The 21,813-nt window shown below is 37.1% G+C and overlaps 2 long non-coding RNA genes across 4 annotated transcripts in view; one reads left to right on the top strand and one right to left on the bottom strand.

Annotated features, from left to right (window-relative positions):
• Positions 1-1,296: 1,296 nt before the first annotated feature.
• Positions 1,297-21,650, bottom strand: LOC148130201 (uncharacterized). 3 transcript variants are annotated; one of them, XR_015750082.1, is made up of 3 exons: positions 17,992-21,633; positions 11,539-11,903; positions 1,297-1,826 (listed from the first exon to the last, which is right to left on the bottom strand). It is a non-coding gene; the product is annotated as an uncharacterized LOC148130201 (long non-coding RNA). The 3 variants fall into 3 exon arrangements; XR_015750081.1 differs by lacking the exon at positions 1,297-1,826 and having other exon boundaries at positions 10,774-11,903; positions 17,992-21,650; XR_015750083.1 differs by lacking the exon at positions 1,297-1,826 and having other exon boundaries at positions 10,774-11,903; positions 18,848-21,650.
• LOC113431514 (uncharacterized) overlaps positions 12,926-21,813 on the top strand; it is a 45,251-nt gene continuing 36,363 nt past the window's right edge. Inside the window, exon 1 of the long non-coding RNA XR_015750080.1 lies at positions 12,926-13,061. This is a non-coding gene — a long non-coding RNA (uncharacterized LOC113431514). The remainder of the gene's footprint in view (positions 13,062-21,813) is intronic.

Raw genomic sequence — 21,813 nt, 5'->3', positions numbered from 1 at the left:
AACGGAAATAAGGAACATTATGAAATAGATGTAAAAGGTCATGTGTGCCATAGATAATGCAGAGAGAGAGAGTTTTTCTTCCTCTTTCACACTGTTAGCACTTGATGCTATCCAGTGAATATGGAAACATTCAGGGCTGAGAGGTGTAAATACTTATTCAAAGCACACAAATAAATGGTGGAATTTCCTGCCAGTTTGTAGTAATGGCAGCTAATTTGGACACTTTTCAAAAGACATTGGACACGTTTATTGGACAATCAGGCTATCAATAGTTGTTAATACAAATAGGCTTTTATTTCCTTCTGAACTTGAACATATTATTGTATGGTATAAATATCTGTTGCTGAAGATGACAGTGGAAGTCCAAGCATCTGTGTGACACAGGAAGAAGGATTCCATGTATGTCTGTGATACTGTGGCTCAAAAATTCAAGATGGCAGCCACAATCATGTGATTGTGTCCACCATCTTGACTGTTTTTTAAATCTCCCTGAGGACACCTGTACTGAACTAAATAGACCTATAGAGTTGATCCAATAGGCCTGTTTTTGTTCTCATTCTCATTGTATTCTTTCATTTAGCTCAGGGGTCTGTAAACTTGGCAACTTTAAGACTTGTGGACTTCAATTCCCAGAATTCCCCAGCCAGTTGCCAAGTTTGGAGAACCATAATTTAGCTGTCACTAAAATATTCCAAAATGGTCCACAACGGTTTGTCTATTAATATTTTCTTTCTTAGAAATGGCTTTGTAAGAAGATAATTATGATTAACACTAACAGTCATTTTCCTCTATTCTAAGAATTGCAATTCTACTACAGTGACTAAAAAGACTAGAAAGTTCATATTTTTGGAATGGTAATTTTTTTAAAATAAGCACAACTGAGCAACGCTCCTTATTTTGAAGTTTATAGCAATTTTTCTCATGTAGTGGAAAACCTTTAAAAATAATTCCAGTATATGGTGTGTGTGTGTGTGTGTGTGTTGCATGTATATCTAGACCCTAATCAAATTAGTATGGATAATTGACTTCTCTAAGATGGGATGAAAACTACAGATTGTCCTTAGTCTACCACATTTGACCTTTTGAGCTTCTTCTCTGAGCTTTTATTGGACTAATGCAATTCTACAGAAACATAATAGTGTGCACTTTGTATAATGGACAGTGTCTCTTCACTAAAAAACATATCCCAGGGTCTTTTCATTTTGGATTATCTTTGAAAGACCTTCATGTGACTTAATATCCTCACTAAATTTTAGCATTTAGGCTAACAACAACAACAAAGAATTAAGACAGAAAGAAGCATCACAATTTAATTTTTCTATATATTCCCCTGATCATCAATATGTCAGTTGTTAACTGATAGAGTCACATGTTTGCATTTTGGACACCTAACAACAAGCCCGCATTTACATCAGTGTGCATCATTCCATGGTCGCATGATTGTGATTTAAATTTTTGGTTGAAAACTAGTGTTAGTACCAGTTTTGGGCAAAACTGGCCTATAGCAAACAATAACACTTAATGACCTTGGTGTTTGTTTAAAAACCACCGCATTTGCCAAAAAAAAATATCATGAAATCCGATTGGTCACATTTTACAACAGTCATGACTTATGCCCATAATTGGCAGACTCCATTGCTGTCATAAGTTGAGGAATTCTTGTATTATTAAAAAGTAATAAGCAAAAGAACAGATAAAGTAGGAAAGGGATCTGATTTCCAGATCAATCAGGTGAATTTCTCAGGAAACAACAGCAAGTGCAGGAGAAAATTAGTCCTATCTGTATCATGAGATGTTTTCTGCAGAGATCATTCAGAGCAAAGCTGCTAATGAAAAACAAAAGAGAAAACACACAAAGCTAACTTTGTATTTCTGTGGCTGTAGCAAAGAAAAAACAAATATGTTATTACATGAAGCACAATACTCCATCTTCATGCATTAAAATTTTCAGCATGGCAATTTATTTTGAAATTCTGAAAGCTGCAATACTGATATATCTTGCAGTTGATGTTTGGAAATGCTGGAGGAGAAACAAGATCATAAAGTGCTTAGTATTGCCTCAGTGATATTCCACTGCTAGGCATCATAAACAGATTCAAAACTCATTACACAAATATAATATCAAGCACACATTATGTTTCTGCTTCATGAATTTAAAGAAAACAATAGCTATCAGGAACTCTCAACATATTACAAAATGGCAGTGTGGCTTTATTTTATAAATAAGAGAATGTACATATTCCAATCATCTCTTCCATGTCAAAGTATTATAAATTAAATGACAATGTCATTTCAGATAATATCAATATTTTACAAAAGCACCTCGATAAAATGTTCACTTTTGCACATACTTAGACATTCTGTTTGTGTTATTTGTCTCTTGAGAAACCTATATGTGGGTCAAGAAGCAACAGTGAGAACTGGACATGGAACCATTGATTGGTTCAAAATTGACAAAGGAGTTTAGCAAGGCTATATACTGTCGTCCTGCCTATTTAACTTATATGCAGAGCACATTATGAGAAAGGCAGGACTAGATGAATCAAAAGTTGGAATTAAGATTGCCAGGAAAAATATCAACAACCTCAGATATGCAGATGATACCACTCTAATGGCAGAAAGTGAAGAGGAACTAAAGAGCCTCTTAATGTGGGTAAAGAAGGAGAGTGCAAAAGTTGGCTTGAAACTAAACATTAAGAAAACTAAGATCATGGCATCCGGCCCTTTCAATTCCTGGCAAATAGATGGGGAAGAAATGGAGGTAGTGACAAATTTTATTTTCCTGGGATCACCGCAGATGGGGACTGCAGCCAAGAAATTAAAAGATGCTGGCTCCTGGGGAGGAAAGCTATGGCAAATCTAGACAGCATACTAAAAAGCAGAGACATCACCCTATCAACAAAAGTGTGTATAGTCAAGGCTATGGTTTTCCCAACTGCAATGTATGGCTGTGAAAGTTGGACCATAAGAAAGGCTGAGCGCTAAAGAATTGAGGCCTTTGAACTATGGTGCTTGAGAAGACTCTTGTGAGTCCCTTGGACTGCAAAGCGATCAAACTGATCAGTCCTAGAGGAGATCAACCCTGATTGCTCTTTAGAAGGCCAGATCCTGAAGATGAAACTCAAATACTTTGGCCACCTAATGAGAAGGAAGGATTCATTGGAGAAGAGCCTATTGCTGGGAAAGATTGAGGGCAACAGAAGAAGGGAATGACAGAGAATGAGGATGGAGTCATTGAAGCAGTCAGCAAGAGCTTAAATGGACCCCAGAAGATGATAGAGGACAGGAAAGTCTGGAGGAACGTTGTCCATGAAGTCATGATGGGTCGGACACGACTTCGCAACTAACAACAACAACAGGCATTCTGAGCAGTTTGATGCGGCCCCAGATAGTGCCACAATTCAAGGAGAGACTGAGAAACAGATCATTTGCAGATTGATAGGTAATGTAGTTGTTACAAGAGTCAAAACCTCATGTCTACAACAGGACTATACTGGAGTCAAAATAGTGTACTGTTTAAAATAGTACAATAGCACAATGATTATTTTGGTCCTCTATGTTGTTAACTGAATCTGAATGCTGTGATTTTAATGAGTTAATTGAGATTAAATCATGGATAAAAATTGTGGCTGAAGCATATTACCATCAAGTTTGGGCATATTACCGGTAATTAAAAAGGAAAGACTCCCTCAAGTTCTGATATCCTGCTGGCTCCTTTGAGAAAGCACCATGAGCTAAAATCTTTTTTCAAGCTTTATGGAGGTGGTTTAACCACAGGATGGCGCCAATAATACATATTAGAAAGAAAAACTAGTTCGTAAGCAGAACAACATATTTGGAAGTTTTGAAGTAACAGAATAACAGAATTGGAAGTGTCCTTGGAGGCCTTCCAGTCTAGCCCCCTTTATATCATTTCAGAAAAATGGGTGTCCAATCTCTTCTTTAAAACTTCTAGTAATGAAACACCCACAACTTCTGGAGGCAAACCATTCCACTGATTAATTGTTCTCACTGTCAGGTAATGTCTTCTTAGTTCTGGCTGGATCTCTCCCTGATAAGTTTCCATTTGTTAGTTCTTGACCTCACTTCAGGAATAGGTTGACCTCCGTTAGATATTGAAAGATTTCTATCGTGTCATCTCTAATCCTTCTGTTCATTAAACTAGATCAGAGGTGTCAAACTCAAGGTCCGTGGGCTGAATCCAGCCTGTGGGTCTATCCTGGAAACAGCCCGCAGTGCCTCTGCCAGTGAAAATCGAGCACAGACCTCCTGAGCTGTGTTTTTGCTGGCAGAAGACTGCAGGAGGCTGTCACAGCCAAAAATGGAGCCCAAGAGGGCAAAGTGCTAGCAAAACAAACTACTAGCAAAAGTGGCATTTGATCACACGAGTGACATTGAGCTGGCCACACTCTGGCCATGCCCCCAGGTCAAACACAACCCAGGTCAAACACAACCCTGATGTGGCCTTCAATGAAGTTGGACACCCCTGGATTAGGCAGACCCAATTCTTGCAACCTGTCTTCATATGTTTTAGCCTTCATTTTTGGAATACGTACACATTTATTTACGCACAAATATCCTTGGAAATCTTTGGTGCAGTTTATGGAGACTTGGAAATTATAGAAATATGTCATTATCATTATGTAAGAAATATCTCTAGATCTTACAATTATTGAAAGGTGTTGTTGCTGCTTTAAAAAGAAGCTGTAGATCTTTCAGCAAGCATGCATCATTAATACATACATACGTACATACTTTTTCAAGCAGAAGAACATTCTTAGGTGTTCTTGGTAGAGAGAATTCATTCTGATCACCTGTGTAAAGGGACTTTTGTGATGCATATAAATTACTTAGAAATCTGGAATATCTGGAATTCTTTTTTCTTTCTTATGAAAGCAATAATCGATTCACATACAGATTGTCCCTGGTTTAGACAGTGGGTGGGTAGAAATCAGATTGTTTTGACTGTTTTCAGCTGTATTTGGACATTTACAAATAAAGCCTGTTTGCAAGCTTGCCAGCCTATAAAATTTGTGAAGAACAACCCAATCAGTTCTTGCCTATCTGAACACTAGCTGAGTAGAAGGAACTGTAAATCAAGCAACGTTGGCTTAAAAGGCCTGTAACTCTGTGCTTCTTCCTCCTTTTCACAAAAATAAAGATGGCTATGTTGCTGGTTCTTCCCCTTGTTTTTCATACTTCCTCTGAGAGGTCTTTGTAATTTGATATTTCTTGACTTCAGGAAGAGAATGGAGAACAATTGTGAGGAAGTGGTTGGATTAGCAGTAGAGACCCAACTTCTGGTCTACCCACAGCCACAGAAGTTGTCTGGGGGGACCTCACAGGATAGTTGTGGGAAAATTAGGAGGAGGAAAGATTTTTGTTGCCCAGAGTTGCTTATAAAAATAATAATAATAATAATAAAGACGAAATATAACTAACTAACTAGTATACTCTCTTAAGACTCTGTAAAAGAGGTGAGATATAAATGTAAAAAAAAAGTTTTTACTTTATAGGTTACTTGATTATTTATTGTTACACTGGTTCCCGCAGTTGCTGCTGAACTTCTTTTAGAGTTGTTGGCTGAAGTAGTTTATACATTCATAAGTAAATCAATAATAAACTCCCTTTTTACAACCCTGTAGTCCCTAAGTAAATCAATAATATGTACTATAATTGCTTTTAGCTGCAAGCCCCTGATCATGATGCCATATGATCAAGAGGGGGAGCTTGTCTTGCAAGAATATAAGGCTGTGACTTGCCTGAAAGACCCCTTATAAGCATTCTGATACATCTGAACAAGATCCTCTCTGAATTTCTTATATCTTACAAAACTATTTAGGTATTACCTTCAAGCCAATCTCTATGGTTGTTTTGTTTTGTTGTTTTACATTTTCCCAGCTTGTGGTAAGCAAATAAAGTGATTCATTCACCACAAGCAGAAAGTGCCAATTCTGTACACCACACCCAAATCAAATGGAAGTGGTGCACATGCAAAAGCAGCCACTTTGTGGTGGCTCACATGACTTGATCCTTACGACACAGACATACTATACTTATTAGATTTAGGGGAAAGAATACAATATTCCCTAATCAAACCTTTTTGATAAGTGGGTTGGCTCTTTTCCCATGTCGTACTATACAGCTTAGGATCAGTATGTATTAAACAGCGAGCAGCTAAGAGCTGAAGCTGCCTCAGGTTGTCATGAATAAGTGAATACTAAAGGAAACCTAAAATTATAGGACTAAAAATCTTGCAATGCCAAGACAATATAAGTAAATCAGTATATCAAAAGATTAAAGAACTGCAGGATTTATTTCCTTCATGAGTTATTGATCATGTTTACAGACAATTTGTCATGGCCCCATCGGATCCTGGTTTGGAGGAACCAGAACCATCCTATGGGATGGCACAACTCCCCTGGAACATCTGGAGAATCCAGGAGCTGAGGATGATGCTGCCCCAGGCACCTGCAGCATTGGGGGAAGTGGTCAACTGGACAGGGAGCTGCCTGCCTTCATGAACACACGGGAGGATCGGTTACAGACAGGCAGTGGTGATGACAGACAATAGATCAGAGGTGGTATTCAGCAGGTTCTGACCAGTTCTAGAGAACCGGTAGTGGAAATTTTGAGTAGTTCAGAGAACCGGTGGTAACCTTCCCTTGGGAGTGGAGAGGGAATGGAGATTTTGCAGTATCCTTCCCCTGCCACGCCAACCAAGCCACGCCCACAGAACCGGTAGTAAAAATATTTGAATCCCACCACTGCAATAGATCCCCTCTGATGAGGAAAAGATGCCTCCCCCACTCAATCTACGGACACAGAGAGTGGAGTGGAAGGAAGCTCAGAGGAGGTCTTGCTTTTGAATAGTCCCAGAAATAGTTTTATCAAATAAAATTGCCTGTCTAAATCAGCCACTCAAACCACAAATCTAAATAAAATTGAAACATTAATTTGAACTGAATTACAAATTGAACTCAAATCAATAATTCAAATTGAATGAAAATCTGAATTGAGGGAGAGAGCATGCCCACAGATGGACAACAGAGGCATCACAAAGACAGTTTTAGAGATCTTGGACTTGATTCATATGCAAAACGTGGACCACGAGAAGAAGGAAAACACTAATCCAAAATTGAAATGCATTTTCTCTGTAGTAAACTAAGGATGGGATGAAGGTGACATCATGAGGACATGACCTATAAAGTAGAAACAGGTAAACCTCTTCTTTTTATAATTAGAAGAATATGGGGATGAGCCCACAAATTACTTCCATGTCGCCATTATTTTCAGTTCTTCAGAATTAATGTGAAGATTTTTAAAATTTTTGCTAACACATAAATATTGAACAAGGAGTTTCGAGTAGCCTGAACTGAAGGTAGTAACTGATAGCGTAATTGATTAACCTATTTTTTTATTACTTTGGACTACTGAGAGGCAGATGCAAAGTAAATAAAATAGCATTCCACAGAAACTAGAATTACTGGATGCAGGGCTAGATAAGAATTCCTTCCAGTAAGAACTTATTACAAACAATATATGCCACTGTTATTAAAATTATTAGTTCTGTTCCAATAATGACTTGTATTGGATATAATAAAATGTATATGTAGAAATACATATTCAGAGAACTTTAAGACCTGCCTACATTTCAACTGTTAGATTTAAGATAAAACAATTATTATAATCCGGTTATAATGGTCTCCAGAGATTTCAGCAATAAGACAGCAAGAAATGGATTGTGTTACAATTATTAATAAAAGAAAAGAGCTTCTGGGCAAGGGAAGGGACACTGCTAATTCATAGGTTCCCAGGACTTTTTCTTGGATGGTTATTTTCTTAGGCTTTCTGTGTCTGGTTGCTTAATTTTTGCTCTGGTTGGTCTGTGCTTAACTTGGTTTCAAATAAACTAGACTAAAGGCTTAATTTTGATTCATCTTCTTAATAATATTGAAGTATGAATTATTTAACAATGATTTGTTTTTCTTTTGCCTAACAGTCATTCAAACAGTGAGAAACATTATTTTAATAAAACAACCTGAAATTATTTGCAAATGATGAAAAACATGAAATTTGTGCCTAGGTGTCACTTGTACAAAGACGTCATGATGTGCGTGGAGTCACTGTAACTTCTAATGCCTAGAAAATGTAGTTTTGGGATACAAGATATTATGGCATAGATAGACAATTGTACCATGAAGTATCACAGCATAAACATGTCTGTGACATTGCAAGTCTTCCCTGCAAGCACACAAAGATCTTCCAAGGTAGTGGAACTCTTGAGTAAGTACTGGCATCACTGAAATGTTTCATCACCCAGAACTGTGATGCCATATGAGTAACATTTCATAATCTTGTACCACCCCAGAGCATGTGAATTTATATGCTACTTAATTCAGAGTATTAAAGTTAAGTGTTTTATTAATTTCTTGCTCATGAAATCATAACAGAAGGCATGTAGTCAAATAACAATACAGGAAAAAATTAAAACTACATCTGTTTATCCTAAGGACTTTTCTAATAATAGAAGGTGCTAGGAAACCACTGCTACAAAAATACAGCTCATTCTGTTGTGGGTTGGCTTTGTGCAGAATTAAAGGTTCTTTAATAACACGATTAATATTGCCCTGTGGTGTAGGAATGTTCTAATGCAAAACTTGAATAAGTTTCAGTAAAACATAATCTTAATTCAATTTTTAAAAGGCCATATTGGCTCACCATAATAGCCTCTGGTACATCATAACTACCTGGAACTGCTAAGAAACATATGTCCTTCTTTTGATGGCCAAATACTACAGGTAATCTTCATTTAGCGAATGCCTTGTTAAGTGACCTTTCACAGTTGCAGTAGTGATGAAGAAGTCATATTTTGATCAATCCTCATATTTACAACATTCATGACATAGCCAAGAAAAGTTGAAGTAAGTTATAAGCACAGATCAGTTCCTCTTAGCACCCCAATGGTTCATCCAAATGATGGTCACTAAATGAGGACTGCCTATATTTGAATGTCAAATTATTTGCATGTTCCAGTATTATTTATATAATCAGGCTATCAGAGGCCAATATAATTGGTTTGAAGTATTCAAAACTTGAATATAATAATAAATAACAATAATACTGTAAGCTTGATTGCTTACTTAAAATTAAGGATCTCTGAAGTGGATCTTAACAGCTAGGGTCCTGATGACAATGGAAAGAGGGAGGGAGGGAAGGAGAAAGAACAGTAAAAAAAAGACTTGCCTTTGCTACTTTCTGAGATCATTTTATTTATTTACTGTATTTAATTAATTAATTAAATTTGTATGCCACCCACTGCCATGGGACCCTGGGCAGCTTGTTGTAGTCTGTTTTGAAGCTTAGTGATTTCTCATTCAAGTACTGATCAGACATAAGCCATTACCACCTGCTTAAAAGGGCATATGTGAAATTTTTGCACACCGATGTATACCATGATGTGCTATGAAAAACTATCTTGTGTTAAGGATCACACAATCCATTGGGCCTATGTTTAAAGGGAATGATGAAACTTTTTTTAAAAAATCACAGGGCTGATCCCATCATTGGTCAGAAGGAAACAGCTACTCCTGTAATGAATGCTGGAGTGGATCTGGAGAAGGTAGCAGCCAAGTGGAGCAGTGGAGAAAGAATAACATAATGTATAATGTCTACTCATCCCTTACTCCTGAAGCAAATTTGTTCTCTATTGTGGTAGACTAGATCTTCTCATTGAGGGATAAAATTCATTCAGGTAACCAGCATATTCCCTGAGTGACAGTAAGGACAAATTTATTTGCCATATAAGATGGTTTTCGCTGGTCCTATAGGAAGCATGTGTCTATATTTTTGTTTTTACACATTCTCAGAAATGCTTATTGAGTGCCATAAGCTTATTAAAAAGAAAGTTGCAAGTGAGAGAAAAATGATATTCCAGTTCAAGAATTTTTAAAGTTTTTCACCCACAAAACCTTTTAGCTAATAATAATGATATATAGGTCCTTGAGAATAATTCAACAGGTGGATAAAAATGCCAAATCCAGCCTAAACATTTGACTAACTGTACGATGAACAATAATAATAATAATAATAATAATAATAATAATAATAATAATAATAATAATAATAATAATAATAATAATAATAATAATATTTGCTTGCAAGCAAGAACTGGTGGGACCAGAAAATAGATAAATAGAAAATCTAAAGTGTTCTGGGAATTCAAAACACCTGTCACATAACATGGTAGACTTAACAATTATCAATAAGAAAGAAAAAAAAAATCTGGATAGAACTTGGGAGACAGTAGAAGAGAAGAGAAAGAGCTGGAGAAAATCACAAAATACAAAGACATGCAAATAAAAATAGAACAAAGATAGTACCAATAGTTCTAGGTGCCTTGGATGCAGGCCCAAAACATCTGGAACATCATTTGAAGACTATTGGCATTGATGCAATCCCCATTAGTCAATTGCAAAAAGGCAGTTTTGCTTGTAATAGCTTACATTCTGTGGACAATATCTTTAACACCATTAAACTACATCTGTCTATCCAAGTTTCTTGGGAAGGAGCTGATAGTTGGATAAAAAAATTGTCAAATCCAGTGTAAATATTTGGCTGACTGTCCAACAAATCATAGTAATAATAGTCCAGAATTCTTAATCAAGAGACAAAGTTGTAGAGAAAGAAAATTGGCTTTGTACATTTCCTTGAGTTCTTGCAGAAAATAGAAATATAACTAATGAAAGATGGAATAAAAATGCAACTAATAAATAAAATTTTAATCCAATGATTTAATTTAATAATAGTAATGTAATATTATTAATAATATGTATTATTACACTGGATTTCCAAAGTTCAAGTACAATACTATAATGATAACACAGATTTTTTCCCTTGTGTGAATTTTTTAGTTTGTAAGCTCTAATAGCATTGCCCTGCCTTCTTGTGTTAGATGTGTGTCTTGCAGCCTATTGGGAGAAAGCTGGATAAACATAAATAACATAGCAAAAAATAGAAAATCATCACAAAGTAAAGTATAACATAACTCTATGTTAACCAATCAGTTGTCAAATTCTATTTCATGATACTTTGCAAATGTTGTAGGATCACAAATCACTATCATATTTACGTAAAAGAAAGACTTTTCCCCCCTGATTATTTACCTTCAGATAATAGGGTCAACTTACAATTGTAAGCTTGTGTTTACAATATAGTAATTCTTGGAAAATGTTTTCTGGCTAATCTTCCCTAGAGTAGCAACTTCTTTTAAAAGAGATTTTCCTTTTTGGTAAACACAATATTGCATGGCATTCCACTTGAATATTTATACTGCTGACAGAAGGTGGCAGTACCTATATCTTTAAAAGCTAATCAGGATTGGAGCAGACTAGTAACCTGAAGTGACAACTATGAAGTGACAAATCTCTGGGCTGCAGGCCAGACTTGGAAGATTTTTTAACTGAAAAAAGACAGTGGCAACCATTTCTATACCACTGCCAAGAATTACCTTTTTACAAATTTCTGCAAGGGTCTTACCAAAAGCCCAGCTGGTTGAATCTGAGATATTTTCAGAAATAACCGCTATCTGAAAATAGATGCTTAGTTTTTTTGAAAGTTTACATTGATGCATGATATTCTCAGCATGGTTACAACTGAAGTGACATCAGAATTCCAATGTAGATTAGATTACATTTCCAGAAATCCCAGGTGACCTGGACAGCAAGTAAAAGATTTAAGGAGAGAACCTTGACATTCTCTATCAATCTGGAATCCAAGATAATTGGGAAGCAACATGGCATCCTCCATCTCTTGAATGTCTTCTCTTTTTAGCAACATGAACATGGAGTCAGAGTCTGTCTCACTTTTGTAATTGATGTGAGTTGCTTTGGGAGGCAAAGTATCTGAAAATAGAGAATAAAATCTACAATAAATTAATAATAAATAAAATAGGCATCCTGACTGGAAATTCTTTACATGCACCAGATAACGGAACATAGGTTTAGAAACTACAATATATAAAAATGCCACTGCCACTTTCCAGATTTCATTAGGATACAAAATATGTCAACACCTTGACTATTCCACTATTCTTGTCCTGCTTTCCAGTCCTCAACTATAATAGGTTGTGCTAATTTTTCAAAAGAACAAATTATTCAGGTTGGTAGTTTGAAACAATTTAATTGGTTTTAATGTATTAGAGAAGGAATTTCAAAGCTCTTTCAACTAAACATTTGGTAAACTTTAATCCTGCTTTTAATTCTCTTTTCCCAAGAATGCCAAACCGTTCATTTTCTCTGTCTCTTATCATCTTGTCCTATTGTAGAATAATTACTATTAAGAAATATAATAAGGAAAATGCCACAGTAACACACTGGATTCTCAATTATGGCTTTTCTGAAACAGTTCTTCACTGAATTTTACAAGGACTGGTAAGTTTGCAGTCCACTGCCTATGAGAAGAAGCCATCAGAAAAATCATTTTTCTTATTTCATGTTCACTTTCTCCAAGCGAAGTTCTAATTTATCCTACTTAACCTTCTTCTTGAGTACTGTTGTTCGGAAGCAAATGTATACAGAGGCCAACTAAAGTTATATGATAAATTATAGCAGCCATTATTTAAAACTTTTCTGAAGATCTGCAGTGAGAATCTAGGATGGTCACAATCATTCCAAAAGGAAAAGTGTGCTATGGTCCTTCTTTTGGGGCTTTCCTGGATTCAGAGCAGGACTGAAGAAAAAGCAATATTATTTTCTTTAGGGAGGACTTCAGTTATGTTGCAGAAATTCTTCTAAAAGTTCATTTTCAAGCCCCGGTTCTCCAAAGGACCTCACATTATGCTATTCATATTGCAAAAGCACATACTTTAGATGCAGTTCCAAATCTTGGGGGCTGCCCTGCTCACAGTGAAGTATCCAGAGGAATTGAGGACAAGTGTTAGTTCACAGCATAGGTACACAGTTGCGCAGGGTGAAATAAAAAATATGGCATACACTTGACAAATGCATTACTTCAAAAACAAACAAAAGATGGCACACAGACACATACACCGAAGACTACAGGTAATGATGGATTCATTTAAAAAAAATAATCAACAAAGTTATGTTTCCAAGAGAGATAAAATACAGAATAACCAAAAGGAAAAAATTGGGGGAAGGGGAATAAAATGGGTTAAAAAAAATATTATTTTGTTGTATAATTTTAATGTTATTTTGATTATATATTTTTATATGATGTTTTTGTGGTTTTGTTTTAATTTCAAGAAATAGGTACTTGAATATATTTTTATCTGTATTGAAGAAATTAGAAATTAATTTATTTTCTTGTCACTTTTTAACTTTCCCCCCAGTTTAGGAAGTGAAGGATTCATATAAATAATTCATATAAATATGAATTATTATTGGTAATTTTAACATTTATCCTGCTTTGGTATATAATTTGATGTCTGATTGTGCAAGTGTCCCTAGCAAAGTGCTTTCTAGATGTATTAAGTTTACTAGCAGTGAATGATGTGACTTGTAGTAGTCCAGTATATTTGAAGTTCTGATTAAGGTGGTTATATTACTCTGTATTTTTTATTTGACAGTATGTAATAATTTGCCTGTTTTTGTTGTCCTCCTTTCTCCTTTATTTTTTGCTTTCATAAAAAATAATATGAACCTCTAATGCAAGGTAAAAGCAAAAGTATACAACAAAAGCTAATCAGCATAAAACAATAATTTGAATATATCCAAGATTTTTAAAAGGAAAATAATATAAATTGGGTATATTTTGCTTTTCTCACGCCGCTAATTAACGCTGAATATATTTCATCACGGACTTTGTGTCAGCTATCAAAATGTTTTTTGTATTTTTAATGTTTTCCTCTAACTCAGAGTTCCTCAATCTTTCTGACTTTGCAGACCAGCAGAGGGGATGCACAAGCAATAGGCAAACACGTGCATGTACATAGCTCCATTTGCGTGAATGCACTCATTTGCCACTTCTGCAGTCCAGTTCCGAAAGGCTCAAGGCCCGGTAGTAGGCTGCAGCCTGTGGGTTAGGAACCTCTGCTCTAACTTGCCTCAATAATTGTTGCAAAGCAAGTTATATTCACACAAACATACACACACACACACACACACACACAAATTGCCTTTTCATCTGGGAGGTTAAGGCAATTTATATTAATAACAGAAATAATAGATTTAGCAATTAAAAATATTGCTTTCAGAATAATTAAGAATAAAGGCAAAAAATGTGGCAGGTTATTAAGCTGATTCAATAGGAAAAACATTTAAAAAAATAAAAATCACAAGCTGACTACAACAGCATAATAAAACTTAATCATTGATGATGAAACCCTGTCCAATATTTTCCATATAGCCAAAGGTACTGTTTTCCTAAATTCATGATGGCAGTAACAATACTAAGAATAAAATGTTTCTTGCTTTCCTCCTCCAGCCACTGCAAAATTTCACCTTCTATGAAAAGAATTTGAAAAACACATCCTACTCTTAAGAAAATTACTAATCCCTTCACCATTGCAAATGTCAACGTATCAGCTGTTTTATTGTCACATTTCGATCCAGTCCAGGATTTCTTTCCATCACTGTTGGCCTAAAGCCATTTTTCTTGAGTGTATTTCCAAGAAAGCAATTGACAACCTTGGCACAGCTATTCCTGGAAATGTTCAATAGGTCATCTTCTGGAAAAGCGTGTTGACTGACAGATCAGAACAGATCTTGTTCCTCATTCCACCCAATGCTTACAACTTCTGTGTCAATTGTCCTGATTTAGAGACATAATAATCTTAAACAACAGATAATCTGTAGCATTCGACCTGTGCAGAAGAGTAAGCCTCAAGGTCTCTTTCCCTTTTGGCAGCACAGCAGCAGCAGCAGCAACTTGCTTTGTTGTTGCCAACATACATTAAGTGAATTACCTAGAGCTAAGATCATAAACACATCTAGTAAATCATTGATGTTTAAGTTCAGAATACAATAATGTAAACGGCTGTATTTAGCAAGGAAGGAAGGATGGTTAAACTGAAAGCACATAAAGCTAATATCTTGGCCTGGTTTGTCAACTTTCCTCTCATGGTGTCATTTCTCTCATGGTTGACTCGCTATGTAGCCTCACTTGCAACCAGACAACTGTAACGGGAGGGGGAGGGAAGGCATTGGAATATAAGGGAGGTTTGGGAGGGAAATTTGGAATGCAAGTGTGCCGACTGGAGGTCTGAGACAGAATCAACATCTGAAGGTTGCCAGCTGGGGAAGTCCGAGGCAGACAGATCATTCCCAAAACAAAGAGAGTGTAAAAGATTGGTGGACAAGGGACAATGGGAGGTCCAGGTGGAAAAGTGAAAGTTTCCCTATGTTGTTACCCTTGGAATCTTATACTCCTGGTAAAAAACCATCTCCCAGGAGTTTATTTTGCTGTCTAACCTAATCGGATGGTTGACACATGGCTAATTTGAACATCTCCCATCTTTTTTTTTAAAAAAGGAAGTGAAATAAATACAGAAAGATGCCAGTACCAGAGTAGTCTAGAGAGGTTTCAGACAGACACTACAATGTTTATAAAACAGGCTATTTAATGCAGAAGTGGGTAGCTGAAATTGAATAGCTGCTGAGTAATCAGGTATTTTTCTCTAGGGGAAAGGATTGGAACTGAGAAATGTAGGAACTGAGAAACTGGCAAACAAGAACAAAAGTTCAACATACTTTTCTGCACACTGTGCTGTGGAAAACACTTTGTGACTACTATGAACGCTGTTGGAATAAGAGGAAAACACTACTTTTATAGCTAGTGGTGCTACTTAAAGCTTACCAAGGATGAAGTAAGAACAAAGTGGTGGAGCGAAGGGGGAAAATGAATATTATTGTCAGAGTAGGAATGTGCCAAGTAAATTGCAAGAGGGAATCCATTTTTCAAATAGCCCTACAAATGTCCTCAATGCCGCTGTCACATCAATAGTGAGAACTTCTCAGCCTTTTCTCCACTGACCAATCAGAAGGCATAAAAAATGGCATCAAGTCAATGTCTTGGCCATTTCCTTGTTCTTAGGAATTCAGTTTGTTTTTGCAGAAAATTTAAAATCTGGCCACCTTCTGGGTGGGGCATTTTAAAAATTGTCCTTCTGTTCATGACCAAAAGAACACTGAACGATCAGAAACCATGAGGCGCGATGAGAAGGGAACTTTACTAATGGGAAGTTGCCCTCAGTTAAATGCTGCAAATGCCACCAGATACCTGGGTCATATTACCATATGTGATGGACTTGCCCAAAAGCAAAACAATACTGCACAAAAATAGATATGTGGTTGGAAAAAATGATAAAACAGCATAATGATTTAAAGCCAGAAATATTTCTGTTGGGGGGTTCTACCTGAAAAATACAGTAAGGCAAATGCATATTTAGTGATTCATATATTAACTGCCGCTAGAATTGTATTTGCATAAAGTTGGAAGAGTGAAGAGATACCTACAGATGAGAATGTGATTAGGAAAATATTAGAATGTGCAGAAATGAATAGATTAATGTTGGCAATTAAGGAGAAAGAAAACTAAATATTACATGATCTATCTTATCAATGGTTAAATAACAAAAATGGAAGTTAGAAACAGGGAGACAAAATAAAGAAGATATGTTAAAAGAGATAAGTAAATATTATGACTATTATGTTGAATATTACTATTTTAATATTGTTGAATTAATATCAATGTAACGAATGATGTTGCAAATTTTGATTATTATTCAACAAAGATATTTACACCCAGACAACACACTGTTTAATTGAAGATGGAATGATTATATTTAAAAAATTATTATAAAAGGAAGTTGCCCTCTCTGAAGTCCCAGCTGCGTTTTAATAATTTGTTCACAATGGAAGTTAATCATTTCAAAAACAATAGTATGAAAAGATAGGGGCCGATCCTGATATTAGGATCCGAGGGAAAGAGGTCTGTTAAACAGCCCCCGGCTGCTTCACAGAAAAAAATAAATTTCTTGTATAATTTCCACCTTAACTTTATTATTTTATTATTTTTCTCTTTATTATTTTAATTTAGTTTATATGATTTTATATTCTTGTAAGCCACCTTGAGCTGCCATGTGCAAGTAGGCGGCAATATAAATTTCCTACATAAAAAAAATTCCCATGTGGAATATATGTATCCCATCCTCTTATAGTGACTCTGTTTTATTGAGCCTGCAGGCTTATATATATTTGTTTGGAAGCAAATCTCTTTAAATGTGTAAGTGTACATGGCATTGCTATAATAAGAGGATGTGAACTGTACTGCAAAGCATTCAACTTATTTCATACAAAAGTCTCCAGATAATAAATCTGTAATTGGTTATATGATATCAAGTTGTGCATGATGATGCTGGCAAATGCTCACCATTTTAATTTATGTTTAGAAATAAGTTAAAGTTCATCCACGACATTTGGTGACCTATTTGATTCCAATCAACCATTTTGTCTACATATTTCTCCTACTTCCCTTTTTTTTCCTAGTGCATCATGTTTGTCCCAGATGAACATAGAGCAGTCCAAGGGTATTAAATCAAGACCCAGTTTAGGCCAATTTTATATTTTTTAACATCTCACCCCTCTCCTTTTCTTCATAACATGTTTGCTTTTTCAGATGTCTAGCAATATCTTATTGATTCATATTCAGATTTAGGTTCTATGATGACCCGGGGCGTGGCACAAAGGCAACACAGTCACATAAGTAAGAAGAGTCTCTTTAATACCTCCAACTTTCCCCCAATGTCTTTGGCTGGAGAAAAAAATTCTCCCAAGAACAGTCTTTAAATGGAGGAAATTCAGTCCAAAAACAAGGTACATACAAACTGTAAATAAAAAGCCACACAAACCACGCTGCGGTAATTAACTTGATAGGGAAGGATAAGGAACTGCAGACTTGAAAGGCCAATAAAACACACACAGTTGGGAAGATGTCAGAACCCCAGATAAGCCTTGACAATACCAGATAACTCACAATTTGCTCTCAACAGTTGGTTGTGTGCAACTCCCCTTTTTAAACACTGTGTTTCCAACTGCAGCTAATGAAGGGAATCATCGTTGCTCCCTTCTCCATTCCTCCCTGCATGCCCTAGGATGAAGAGGGGTTGGCCTGAATCTTCCTCCGAATTCCCTCTGCCTTGCTCTACCTCTCTCCTGCTCTGCCCAGCTGGACTTTGCCCTTCCCCAGTTTCTTCCACAGCCAACGGAGCCACACTCCCACTCCCTGTCAGCTGCTCAACTCCCCATCGGAATCAAATTCCGATTGGGGCATGACAGGTTCTCTCCTTTCTTCGGATGCTTATTATATTGAAGTTTTTGAAGAGATGCATTCTGAAGATTGTGATTTTTTTCCTATTAGTGTGAGAGTGTTTTCAAATGTTTTTGCCTTAATCTAAATCTTAAATATAAAGTATAGGAAGCAGTTTAACCAAGGTTATCCCTGCTTCTATGTCTTTGCAGCTCCTCATGCTTTATTTTTGCTCTAATCCTGTGACTCTCCCCCTTGTATTGCACAAACACAATTTCTTGCAAATTCTAGAATATTTTCAGTATGAATAAGCATCTTCAATTATTGGGATCAAAAGGAATAAAAAGGGTAAATCCTTAATTTTCTTCTTTTCTTCTAATAGTCTAGCACTGATGATGTTACCTAGTTTGGGTAATGAAACATTTGTAAGAAAACAACCAAGCTCAGAGAGTACCAAGGACCTCCCCTCAACAGCAATAGCACTTAAACTTATATATCACTTCACAGTGCTTTACAGCCCTTCCTAAGCAGTTTACAGAGTCAGCACGTTGCCTCTAACAATCTGGGTCCTTATTTTACTGACCTTGGAAAGATGGAAGGCTGAATCAATCTTGAACCAGTGAGAATTGAACTGCCAAACGGCAGTCAGCAGAAGTAGCCTGCAGTACTGCATTCTAACCACTGCACCACCATAGCTCCTATTTTCTATCTATGCTTAGTGCTTCCTTGTGGTCCCTAGATAACGAGGCAATGAAGAATTATGTGACTGCATCTTCAGAACACAGCCCTTCTGATTTAATCTGAATATACTAGTTCTCTAACCCTATGCCATTGGACCAGTCTGAATAGCAGTTGCTTTTGGAACAGGTTTAGTAAGAATTAGTCCCTATACCCAAAGAAAAAAATAGGTGTATCATACTGTTGTCCCATTCCCTCTTTTTTCTTACTGATAAAACTATAGTCATGCATTTCCTGGGATGCCACCTCTTACATTAAAAATGTACACTAGAAGCCGACAGTCTAATAAAAATTAAAAAGCAAATTTCCAACATAAATGAATGCTGTTGAAACTGCTACTCTCAGAAATAGGCATTAGGAAAGCTGCTTTTGACCAGTGAACAAAACAATAGTCCAAAAAGTTCTTCAGAATGGTATCAATATGCCTTTTTACAATTAATGTTATAAATAGCAGTGATACCTTCATTCTTCTAAGCACTCACACTGAATACTAACTTAATGGATGATAATGAATGAATACTAATTCATTCATTTAATTGCCTCTTTATTAGCATTCACTGAATTTTCAGCCATGCTGAGCTAAAAATAATTCTGTAAAACAATCTTCCACAACTTGATGCCTTCTAAATACACTGGAATTTCTGCCATGTTGCCATCTCTTATATCTCAGCATCAGTTGATATGTAACTACCAATATTAAAATAACACATTGGTTCAGAAATTGCCCTGTGTAGGTATATCAACATCTTCCTTTGGTTTTTGCAGCTGCTGCCTCATGTTTCAATCTTCAGTGCATGCAGCACCTCAAGAAACATTGACGCACATAGTGCACCAAAATATTCATACCATTCCTTGCTGTTCTAAGAATATAAACAAGGGAGAACAGATGCTTGACTTTACCAGCTCAGTTCACTGCCCATTATGTGCAGTGACATTTCATCAAAACAGCAATGAGGAAATTAAAAACTAATGCTAATTTTAGAGAAGTCTTCTCTTATTTTTTTTTCTGGCTCCAGTATGCATGATCTATACTTTGCATGGCAGCAATAACATTTGTATAACCTTCCCATTTGCACAACACAGAAACCACAAGCTTTGGTAGCACCCAAAGGAAGTGATCTACTGTCTACTCTTTCTTCCATTTCCCCAATAATCAGTGGTGGGTTTCAAATAAACCCACCACCAGTTCGCCAAAAATGTGAGAGTGCATGCCCATGTACACGATTTCCACACATGCACAGCTTTCACCGTGTGGCAAGGCTCAATAAAGCAGTGTTTCGGGGCCTGCTCTGCTCCATCTCTGCTTTCCGGCACTACAGCACAGAGAAGCAGCAGCTATGTTGAATGCTGTTTCCCTCAGCTGCAGCGCTTTCCGAATGGGACTTAGAGGACTCAAAGTGGCGGCTGACAGCTGCTAAATTGCAGTCTGCTCTCCCAGCAAGAGAAGCAGCAGAGAGAAGCAGCTGCCAACCCGGAGAGCACATGGAGCATCTCCACGAGTGAAGCCTTGGCGGCAAGTGATGGGAGAAGTGGCTGCAAGATCTCCGCTGCAGTGCTTTCCAGATGGATCTTCTTAAAGGTAAGAACCGTCCGGTCCATTCCCAAACTGCTTTGGCCCTCCTGCGCCCATGTCACCCCCCCCCCCCATAGCCCTTCGGCCTAGCACAAGCTGAATAAATTACTTTGGCCCATGGGGCCATAGTTTGAAGCCAGAGGGGGGGTAGGCATGCGAGCGGAGGCCTGGGGCAAGGCTGGAGCCAGGGAATGGTGCATTCCCTGACCCAGCCAAGGCGAACAGCGAGCAGGTGGCATGCATTGCTTACCTTTGGTGAGCAGAGGAGGCGAGGCACGGAGGCGAGGCACAGAGATTAGCTGGGCCATGTGGCGAAGGCAAGATATATAGAGCAGGGCAGGGTGGAGTGGAATGGGCGGGGAAGGTTGGGCAGGGCCAATTGGTGTTGCAATTGGTTCTATGAGAGCGTGCTTTGTGGAGGTGCAGCGCAGCACTCAAAGACCGCCCTCGGTGTCAGCGCTGATAAGCTCAGCTGAGGCACGGCAATATGCTCTGCCGCACGAATCACTTGAGCTAAAACACAAGGGAATTTAGACTTATTTAGGGCAGGAAAAACAAGGGTGGGGGCAGGTGGGCGGGGGCCATGCAGAAATGGTATAAATAATCAGAAAGTTAACACTGAAATGCAACATACCATAGCATGTTTTATAAAATGCAAGTACTTTGGCAAATATTCATTGTGATAAACATGCCATAGAATCTAGTCATCACCATTATAGATACTAATGATGCAATCAATATTTGTACAGTAACTTGCTTTTTGATATTATTTCTTTGAATGAATTGCATTAAAATTCATTTCAAAGGAAAAACATCATAAAAACCACACATTCATAGAATGGTATTATTCCAGCCTACCAATTCAATGTTGTTTTGAGCGTGCATAGTACTTCATAGTGTTTATTACAATCCTTTTATAGAAAACTTATACGTCCCATATTTAATCTGCAAGTATGTATTAGTTTACAATAATTATCATGCAGATTCTAAAATGTTTTCCTAGTTTTATATGCTGCCCACAGTCCACTGGAAATGGCCAACCCCCCCCCCCCCCGAATAAATACCCTTGTACCTCTGTTGTTGTACCTGAATGTTTTGAAGACAAGATTCCTTTAAAGCAGGGGTCCCCAATCACCAGTCCCCGGACCGGTACCGATCCGTGGATCATTTTTTACCGGGCCGCAAAGCTTGGGCGCCGCCATCTTGTTTCAACGGCGCTTCCGGGTTTTCGGTTGGAA

Source organism: Notechis scutatus, chromosome 6 (assembly GCF_049901735.1).
Source record: "Notechis scutatus isolate UNSWTSFEM ecotype Mainland chromosome 6, rNotScu1.2, whole genome shotgun sequence".
NCBI classification, from domain to species: domain Eukaryota; kingdom Metazoa; phylum Chordata; class Lepidosauria; order Squamata; family Elapidae; genus Notechis; species Notechis scutatus.
The sequence above is the reverse complement of the archived record's forward strand: the minus strand, read 5'-3'. Positions and strand labels throughout refer to the sequence as shown.